General features: G+C 41.2%; 1 protein-coding gene across 5 annotated transcripts in view; it reads left to right on the forward strand.

Moving 5' to 3' along the window:
• ZNF827 (zinc finger protein 827) overlaps positions 1 to 10,254 on the forward strand; it is a 100,737-nt gene that overhangs the window by 68,734 nt on the left and 21,749 nt on the right. The window lies entirely within an intron of this gene.

Below are 10,254 nucleotides of genomic sequence, written 5' to 3' on the forward strand. Positions count from 1 at the left end.
CTGAAAAATAAGTCGTTTGCTAGTTCATTGCTATCTGTTCTTAAATTAATAGCTCTGGGGTTCTAAAGGTCAGTAATTACACAGTCAGCTGTAGGGGGGGTTATTCACCTTTTCTTAGCAATCAATAAACTTTTGGGCACGTTACTGCTAATTTTCATCTATAGACTGTCATTTAATTTACAATTTAACAGACCCTTCATTTTTTTTAATGCTTGAATAGTCATTTGACAGCTTGCAAAGTGGCAGATGAGGGTAAGAGCTAGATGCTGTCTAAGGGTAAATATGCATAGCAAGAAGAAAAAAATTGTAGGATAAGGACAAGGGTCTCCAGGCTGTGCACAGACACACTTCTGCGAGGAAGCAGTGGATTCTGTACCTCTGGGTGAGGAGAACCAGATCAGGTGTGGTGCTTTTAAGTATTAAAATGTAAACCAGGTTAGCACTTTCAATCCTGGCTTTTGACCTTGGCATAACATGGAATATTCATATGCCCAGATGAAAGATGAGAATTCACAGACTCCTCAGGCAGGGCTCAATACCTCAGAGGACACGGCCTCTAGCAGCAAGAGTCTGACATCATACCGAGATAAATGCACAAGAATTTCAATTCTCTCTAAGACTTCACTTTCAGCGAGGCCACAGAAGTATGAGTGGGTTTTGGTGACATGTTTGATCTTCTGCTTAAATGATGTAAAGTATCTTGTTGGTTAGATCATCCTGGAGTGTTAGAAAGGCTTCTGAGGAACTGGGCTTTCATATGTTTGTGCTGCTCCATAATCTGTTTTGTGGAACCTTGATTATTGGTATTGCTCTTTGGTTATAAGAGTGATATATAATAGTAGCAAGTATGCTGAAAATCTTAAAATGCCAGTTTCTACTACATTTTTATTTTTTGGAACAACTCTTATCATTCCAAATATGTTGTTTTTTCTTAGCTTCACAACAAATTCTTGGGCCTGAAGTGCAACTTCATAGTAACACCAAGAATGTGATTTAAATTTGTAATCAATTACAAATATTATATTCATGTAAAAGAGCAGCAGAATACCCACAGGTAAATTTCCTATATAGTTTCAGCCTTGCCAGAAGAAATAGCTTATGTACTGCTATGGATAGCTCTGGAAACATTTTATCCCTTCGAAGAGCAGCATTAAGGAACAGAAACAAACCATTGTGCAAGGCCTACAGAAAGCATTACAGAAAATGCTGTGGAAGTGTGGATGTGGTCTCCCACATAAAAATGCTTTTGCTTGAGATTTGTTTTGTGTTACTCCACCCCTGAAACAGGACAGTAAGAAGCAGAAAAGAGCAGCATAAGAAAGTGATAGGCAATTCCCAGTCCAGGGGCCCTGGTGGGACCCCACGTACGCGGTTGCTGCTTCTCAAGTGAGCGCCAAAATGGGCACCGTGTCCCCAGACTCCTGCCAACTTTCTGTCTGCAGACTTTTTGGCACCCTAGCTGCAGAGGAATTGGGAAAAGTGACAGGAACATAGGACACTAAGATATTTCATGTGTCAAATTCAGTTCCTTTCTGTACTAGGTAACATTATGCAGTCTTATTCATTACCAAGCTCCATCTTAAACCCCATCATCCTTATTATTTTTATGAGGATGCTGTTTCAGAAGCTCACCCCTTTGAAGAACTGGGACCACTCTCTTTCCAGCCTGGATTTATTCACAGCAAGTTCTACTTTTGTTATCTCACAAGTGCTGTCCTTCAACTTTGATAATTCTTCTTCCTTGAGATGTTCACCATCTGATGTGCCATTCCTTACATTCCTCTAATCCTGCCTTCATTTTGGGAAAGTGAGCCAGCCAGTCTTTTGGGTTTTTGAAACGACAGGGTTTCCATTTCCTAGGCTTTTTCTGCCTCTGTTTAGGGGCATTAATTTCTGCAAATACGAGTAGTCAGAGCTATATGTGCTCTTTCATAGGAGGTTTTATCCCTGACTTTTTCAGCAGCCTGCAATCTTCTGAGTGCATATTGGAAATGCCTCTCCTGATTAATCACAGCTTTGTAACTAGAACATGCTGGTGTCTCTCTTGCTGGTCAAATAGTAACATGTTTTTCTTTTCCTTTATAATTTCAGCTGATTATTTCAGCATGCAACAGAAATTCTTGTTCCTACACTCTTAGGCATATGACCTTGTAATTTGAATTGTTTCACTTGTTATTCTGGCTCTCAAGATGATTTCTTTAGTACTCTGAAATTTCTGCATATTGATATTGTTTCCATTAATGCAGTTCTGGTTTGTTTGGGGGTTTTGTGTAAGTGTGTGTGTTGAAGCTATTAAAGAGGATTTTTAAGTATGATGGGTCCAAAGTTCAGTCCTTGAGACTTAAGCTTAGTGGCCCCCTCAGCACAAACCACTTCACTTTATTGCCAGTTTATAAGAAAATTGCAAATTCGGGTCTTTAAGTGGCAGAGCACTCTTTGTAGGGCATTGAGTAGATAAGATCCCCCAAGGAGTATGAAATAATTAGGAAAGAATATTAAAAGATGTGTGAATGCAATGCACTGATCAGGGCATTTAGGGGAGGGGGAAAAATCCTAAATAAATAATGATATTGTGATGGATTTGGCCTGAAAAGGGTGGAGGATTCCTAATCAGTAGCAGCATCACAGGCAGGAGAGTTGATTTTAATTCAGGTATCCAAGGAACTAACAATGAAATCTCCACCAGCTGTCAGAAAGGGACTCATCAGACCCACAGAAGTCGTGGTATCTCCCTGATAATCTATGGTGAATTCCTAATACTCTGAGGAAGGAAGACAGAGTTTTCTAGGGTACGTAGTTCAAATTTACTGGTTAGATTTGGGGAATTGATTCTCTCACTTTTTTAAGGTATTTTCTATGTTAATAACTATATTATTAGATTGCACTTTTCTGTATTAGTTTTACTGTCCAAATAACTTCATTTTTACTCCAAAAAGGAAATAAAATAGTTTTGATATCTACATCAACCAAACACACTTTGCTCAAAAGTTACCAGGTATCAAAGTAATATCTATTACAAAGTCATATCCAAACCATTTCAATAATTTCAGCTGCTCCCTATAAGAATGATGCCTCTTTTAATCTAGCAAAAGGTAGGGATAAGAAATTAAAATTTTTATGTCAAACAGTCACTTTAAAAAAGAACATTTTCATCTCCTGTTTTATAAGATTCTTCTTTTGACAGAATAGCTTTATGTCAGACTATAGAGTTCAGTTCAGATCACTGGATAAATTAAAAACTTGATCTTATGCTGCTTTTCCTGACCCTTAGTCAGTCTTTAATGTACTTTAATAGTTTTCCACCATCTCATTGACTCGTTTTGTAAATCAAACCTGCCTTCATGGAAGCCAGATGAGTGATATTCATTATTCCTTTTCTGGATGGTTCATTAATATTGGTGAAAACCTCAGCCATGGCTTTTTGGGATTTTTTTTCTCCATGTATATCTATCTATGTGTAGTGTAATAATATTTCATTATTTTCTCTGTTTATCAAGGACCTGGTGTTCTTCTTCAGACAATGCCAAATATTGAAATAATCCCATCTGTAGTGGATTAATTTTTTTTAAATCCATTTTTTTGGTGAGAATTTAGTACCACTTGCAACACTGTAATTTCAATGGTGGTAAATGAATTTCACATGGCTAAAATAAACTCTTGGAACTGGAAGATGTAGGTCTTAGGGAGCCAGGAGTAGTCCTCTCTTTTTAAATTCTGCCACAGCTTAATTTACTGGTTGTTGGTTTGTTTCAGTGAGATAAAGCCAGTAAAGCTCCAGTCCCTTTTTGAAATGCATCAGAGCCTCCTCTGCCATGTGTGTCCACACTCTGCACTGACCTGTGGGATGACAGACAGGATGTGCTTCCTCTTCAGGATTGTTCAGAATCAGTAGCATGGTACTTAGTTCAGTAGAAATTTGGAATCATAGTGCAAAAATCCTGCAGATTGGCACTGTCAGTTGTTCTTTTATTGATAATGTAATAAATGGGATCAGCCCATTTTTATGTTTATGGATCTAAGGAAATATGTGGAACTGCAGGGCTATTCTGCAGATGTGCAGGTTTCTCCTGTTCCTGTTCATACTCACTCTGGCCTTTTCTCTAGAGCAGTAATTCCACTGGAACTTCAATAACATTAGAAGGTGAAAACCTGCCTGCTCCCAGGGCCTCATCTCTGCACACTCTGCTCACAGCAGCACTAGCACCTGTGGGGCCCCAGCAGGGCAAGCAGGGAACTCATCTCCTTTTCTCACTGGTAGTTGTGAGCAGGGTGAAGGGAGGCTGTATCCTTCAACCATGTGAAATTTCAGCATTTGGGTGAGATTGGCATGCCCATGAGCACACTTCATCTTGTTTATTTTCTTCTGTTACTGTAGCTGGAAAATACCTCCTGAGGGTTTAGAATTTTAGCTTGAATTTGATAAATAGTCACGGTGGTGGTGTTGTGCAGATACCACATTCTTTAGTATGAGTTTGCATGTATCTTCCTGCCTAATTCCTTTTCAAAGATGCTTTAAGGCCGATATAGCTCTTGATGTTGTAATTTTCTGTGACTCCAAGCATCTAGAAAGTAGATAGCAAGAACTCTTTTGGTCCAACCAGCAGAGGTGCTCATATCCACTGTTTTCTGGCAGTATTTGTGCTCTGTTCTGATTTCCTGTGCTCTGGAAGTTTAGTTTAGGAAACCAAACTTCTGCAACTTTCTACAGCAACCAGCTCTGAATTTTGGGTCATCACTATGAGACCACTGTAAGCACACTGAGATATGAAGGGACACCTTGAGGGTTTGATTTCTGTGTGTGGGATCGCTGCTGCTTCTGTCACCCTGGAAAATACCCTTAGGCCTCAGGGGACTATGAAACACACAAACCCTGTGAATTTCCACTGAAGTGACCAGCAGTGAAATGTTGGCATTTAAATTGCCCCTGTGTAGCTTCCCTGCTATGTACCCATGGAGTTAATTAGAATGATTCACACCTTCTTACTGTTGTTTGCTTACATCTGCCAAAAAGCCTCCAACTCCACATTGTGGGTAATCCTATTTACTGAAGGAAGGCTTTCTTAAAATGTTCAAATGTTAGAATTTGTAAATGAAAGCCTGGGCTTAAGAGCATGATTACAAGCAATCGATTTTGAATTTATTCAGGACAGCAGAACCCATGGATTATTATTTTTGAGAGAATCACAGAATGACTGAGGTATGAAGTCTAATTCCAGTCCCTTTCTCAGAGCAGAATCATCTTGCTCTCAAGGCTATGTCAATCAGGTTCTGAATATCTCCAGGAATGGAGACTCTGGACAATCTCTGAGCCAGCTGTGCCAATGTTTGACCTTGCTCACCATAAGAAAAATTGTTTTCTTATGTTTAAATGGATTTTCCTGTGTTTCAATTTGTGCCTTTGCCTCCTCTCCACTGGCATCACTAAGAAGAGCCTGACTTCATCTTATTTTACCCCATCAGGTATTTATCCAGGTTGGAAAGATCCCACCAAGTCACCTTTTTTCCATACTGAGCAGCCCTAGTTCTCTCAGGCGCTCCTTGTATGACAGCTGCTCCATTCCCTTAATCATGTTTGCTGGATTTCAGACTTTTTTGAAAGCCTGAAAGAGTATTGCAAGCCCCTGGCAGCTGTTTCTGTCCCCGTGACGGAACAGCAATTTTTATGGCCAGTGTAATTGCAGGGGGGGAGTGCACATGCATGGGAATTGACTTCCACAGTGCTTTTTCCCCACCTTGCTTTATCCCATTATCAGTGCTGATGATCATTTTATCTGCTTTCAGTTTTGGTCTGAGTTATGAGCTCTGCCCATCCCAGACATTGGATACCTCCTTCTGTTTCCTGATGATGGGAGTCCCTGACGCCTGTTGGCTTCCTGTCAGGGTAGAAAAGTGAGAGTGGCACTTAATTCACTACCAAAGCATGTTCCATCAGGCACTTGGTCCTGCTGTTCATTTCTGTCTTAGAATTTCTGTGAAATGTGCTTGGGGAAAGTGGGGCTGGAAGCAGATGCCACACAGTCATTGCTGCCTGCAGGGTACAATTGTAGGTACTCCCTAAGCTGTGCAAAGTCTGCCTCTCTCAGTCCTCAAAAGCACCCTTTTAGTTTTATTTTTCTTCTGGTACTTGTCTGGGAGTAAGATTCAACCAAATACTCGTGTGTGTGTGTGTGTGTGTGTGTGTGTACGCAGGGCTGTGCGTGTGTATGGCTGTGTAAAAATCCATGCAGGTGCATGCAAAAGGATCCAGGAGAGATGTCCTTCTAACAAATCCAACCTGTTACAGCTTCATAGATGGTAGGAAAGGGTTTGGTTTGTTGGTTTTTTTTTTGTGACAGAGTGGCAGATTGATTTTAGTAACTGATTTGAGTTCCTTATCACCAACATGCTAATTCTTCCCACAAAGAGTGTCTTGTGGGTACAAGTGCCTGGTGTGAGCTCTCTGGAGGGCCAGGGACTGTCAGCCACTGGGATGGCTCTGTGCACTCTGATAGCAGGAGACAGATAGCTGGCAACTTGTGGAAGTCGTTCTAGGAAGGTGAGGTAGTTGGACTGCTGTAGAAGTGGGCTGTACTTGGCATAGTTCTCCAAAGCAAGACAGATTTTGCAGAATTTGTTCTCCATCATTCAGTGCTAAAGTGCCTGATAGCGGCTCTGGCACGTTTTCCATCCATCGCATCCTGCCTCAGATCCCCCTGCCTGCCTGCAGCCTTCTCCCTGTGCTCTCAGCTGCCTTGACAACCACTTTGCACCACAGCCATTGAACAGAGGCTTCCACATTTCTGGTTCCTTCCATGGGTGGCTTCAACTGATTGCAGTTTTCTGGATCTGCTCCCAAGCAGGTTTGCATCTCCTGCACGTGTGGTGCAGATCGGTGGTGCAGCAATAGAGGCTGTCTCCTGAACAGCCACACGGTTTTCATTAGTAGCAGAGTCCCTTTTAGAGCTGAAAATGTAATTTATTATGCAGAACAAATAATTTCAAATCAGCAAATTTGAAAAAAAAACATGCTCAAGCATGTGTATGGTGTGTTTTCTGGCTAAAGCAGGACAAGTGAAATGTGCAGCACGTGCATTGTTGTACATGTCTTAGTTTTTCTTAACCATCAGTATTTACTGGGCAGGGAATGTGATCCTATCCTTCTGAGCATCCCGTGAAACTCCTGGTGAATTGGCCAGCCTCTCAGGCTAAGCAGCAGGACTTTGCACAAATTGATGTGGCCACATAGATTCCACTTCTTTTCCCTGTGAAGTCACTGCACTGATTATTTTGCCAGTTGTTTACAGGACCTTCAAGATGAAAGGTGTTAATTAAAGCAAGCAGAAGAGCTCATGTCTAATGGCTGTCTTGAAAGGCACTTGACATCTATCTGAAAACTTCTGTTTCTTGTTTTACTATGGGCTGCCTTTATACAGGGAAAAATTTATTTTCCAGTACTGTGCAGTGTTCTCATACAGGCCAAAATACTCATTGGCATCTCTTATTATTTTGGCAACTCTTATTATTTAACTTACCATAATAAGTTTGCTGAGTAGTAGTTACTCAATAGCAAGTGATTTTTGAAAAAGTAAAATCATTGTTGCCATATATATTCCTAACCAGGTAGCACAAGTGGAGGTCAAATCTGAGAAGGGTTTTTTGAGCAGCCACAATCATTGGAAGTATTTAGTGAGAAATGTGGGACTTTGTCTACCATGTATTATTCTGGGAAGTGAATTTAGGACAGCACAGGGCTGCCCAGCAAGTTCTTGGGAGCTGTCTTCTGATGCAGGTGATAGAAGACAGCCTGGGGGAGAACGACACAAAGTTGTAGAATTGGTTTTGGGAAAGGAAGAAGGGAAAACAGCAAAATTAAGCCTGTTGGCTTCAGGAAGGACACCTGGAGCCAACTTGGAGATGCATATGGAAAAAGCCTAACAACAGTTAATGACCTCTGGGCTTGAGTGAAGCTTCTGATGTGTCCTCCCACAAAATGCCCATGGTGAGCAGGGAAACCCAGGGTAGGTACAGCTCTGATTAAGGCTGAGGTGTAGTTGTCACAGCCCAGGGACCACGTGGGATCTGCAGGAGGCTCTGCTTGCTCTGGCATTCATTCATTTCATTAATGCTGTGGATGATGGAGGAGAAAGAATGTTTATTGAATGTCTGCAGCGCACCTTGCAAGGAGGTGCTATAGGCACTTCAGAGGACAGAACTAGAGTCCAGACTTACCTTGAGGAACTGAAGAAACTATGGAAAATAGCAGCCAGTGCAGTGAGATCAGAGTTCTGTGCCTGGGGGAATGGTGAGTGCCATGAAGAAAGGGGAGGGGTGAATGCCAGGCAGTGCAGCTCAAGGCAGGGACCTGGATTAGTGTTGGTCAGACACTGTGTTTAGAGGTGGCATTGCAGAAAGGACAAACATCTGGCTGAGGTGTTGGGAATGTTGTCTGTAAGGCACATGTGGTAGTTCTGCTCTGCAGCTGGAGCCCAGAGTTCAATTTTTGGCTCTAATCCAAGAACAATGTGGAGGAGACTGCAGTGGTCAGAGGTTTAGAACACATGAGCTGTGCATGAAGGTTGAAGAATTTTACCAATTTATTTAGTCTGGAGAAGAAAAGAGGGGAGATATGATAATGACATTCATATATGTAAAATGACAGCTTTGAGAGGAAAATAATAAACCTTGCCTGTGTTCATGTGAGGAGAATAAGGAATAACCAGCTTAAATGACAGCAGAGGAGATTGCAGCTAAACACCAAGTGAAACTTTCTAGCAGTGGGGTCTTTTTGCACTGCCACAACTGTCAGAGGAGCCTCTGGAGCCCCTGTCACAGGAGGGTTTTTTTAAAAAAATTAGTAAGAAAAGCATCTCTTGGGACTGATGGGTAAGTTTGGTGAGTGACTGATGTGCCTCTGGGTGTGGGAGAGACAAGCTGGCCTCTGGGAGTCCCTTCCTGCTCTAATTCTGGGATATAAATTCAGTAACAAAGCTGCAGTGGTGATTGAACAACAGCCTGAAAAAGATTTGATAGATGAGGCATTTGGCTTACTGATACTCAGCATGCTGTGGTTTAGAGTTTGCATCTCATTCTAACCTATCTCTGGTTTCATATCCTCTTTGTCTTTCCTAATATCAGAATCTTTTGTAAATGTGAGCATCAGCACTGAGTCAAATTGTTTCCCAAAGATGAAACTTTTCCAAATACGAGCTCAACTTGAAATAGAAAGATTTTAAAATTACTTTTCAGCTCTGCAAAAGGAATTGGAACACATCATTCCTGACATTTCTTTTTAGAGTTACGTTAAGCCTCTTCAGTCCTCACCTATTTTACCTTGTACAAGTTTGTCTTCTGTAACATTTGTCTGCTTAAGAGTAAATTAAATGCAAAATTCATCAGCTGTTTGGACAGATGGATAGATAGACATTAAGAGTATTGTTTAAAGGTAATCTAAGCAAAGCTGAAGACAGGTTTGGAGTTTTTTTTTCTTCTACAGCATGATTTCAATCTGAGTACAAATTTGCCCTAATGTTTAATTGAGTTTGGGGCAGTTGTGGTCTTCACTGGTGCCCTGCAGAAGCAGAAGGCAGATGGGAGAATTATGCAGGAGGGGATGGGTTACAGGTATGGGCTGGTGATAGGAGAGAGAGCAAGGAGAGATGTTAGTATCTTAAAAAGAGTAAGTTAAAGGCCTCAAGGAAATGGCAGTGTGATGGCAAAATGATTCAGTGTTTATCACTTGGGGAACCTGCAATAAAAGCAGCAAAAACATTTTCTTTCACAGCGACAATCACAAGCACCTTGGGAAAGGTGGCTCTGGCCAAATGTTTGTAGTTACTTGTTCATCCAGTGTTGATTATTTTGTGTTAATTCACTCAGCTCAGGAACTCAACCTGCATTTGGCACTTTATTTTATTTTTATCCCCTGCTGAGGTTTCTGCTTATCAGCTCCTTCCAAGTACAGAAGATTTTGCTTCACCCTAAAAGAGGCAGAAAGCTGAAAAGAAAAATACAATCTAAAGGCCAATTTGTCTTTATTTGTATCTGAATGCTGGATGGGGAACTGCTAGTGTTAGGCTCTACAAAGTGCCCTAGGTGTGTCTATTATCTTCTCTATGGAAAAGAAACACCCATATTTCCTGTGGACTTGCAAGCAGAAATTGTCACATTGACAAAAACAAAAGCAGAAAAAAGGAAAATTTGTCTGCCCCTTAATGGTCCTAATGTGCACAAATGTTTGAGTGATTTTTAAAAGTGTTTCTTGGAAGTGGGTCTTAA

Source organism: Geospiza fortis, unplaced genomic scaffold (assembly GCF_000277835.1).
Source record: "Geospiza fortis unplaced genomic scaffold, GeoFor_1.0 scaffold11, whole genome shotgun sequence".
Classification (NCBI taxonomy): Eukaryota; Metazoa; Chordata; class Aves; order Passeriformes; family Thraupidae; genus Geospiza; species Geospiza fortis.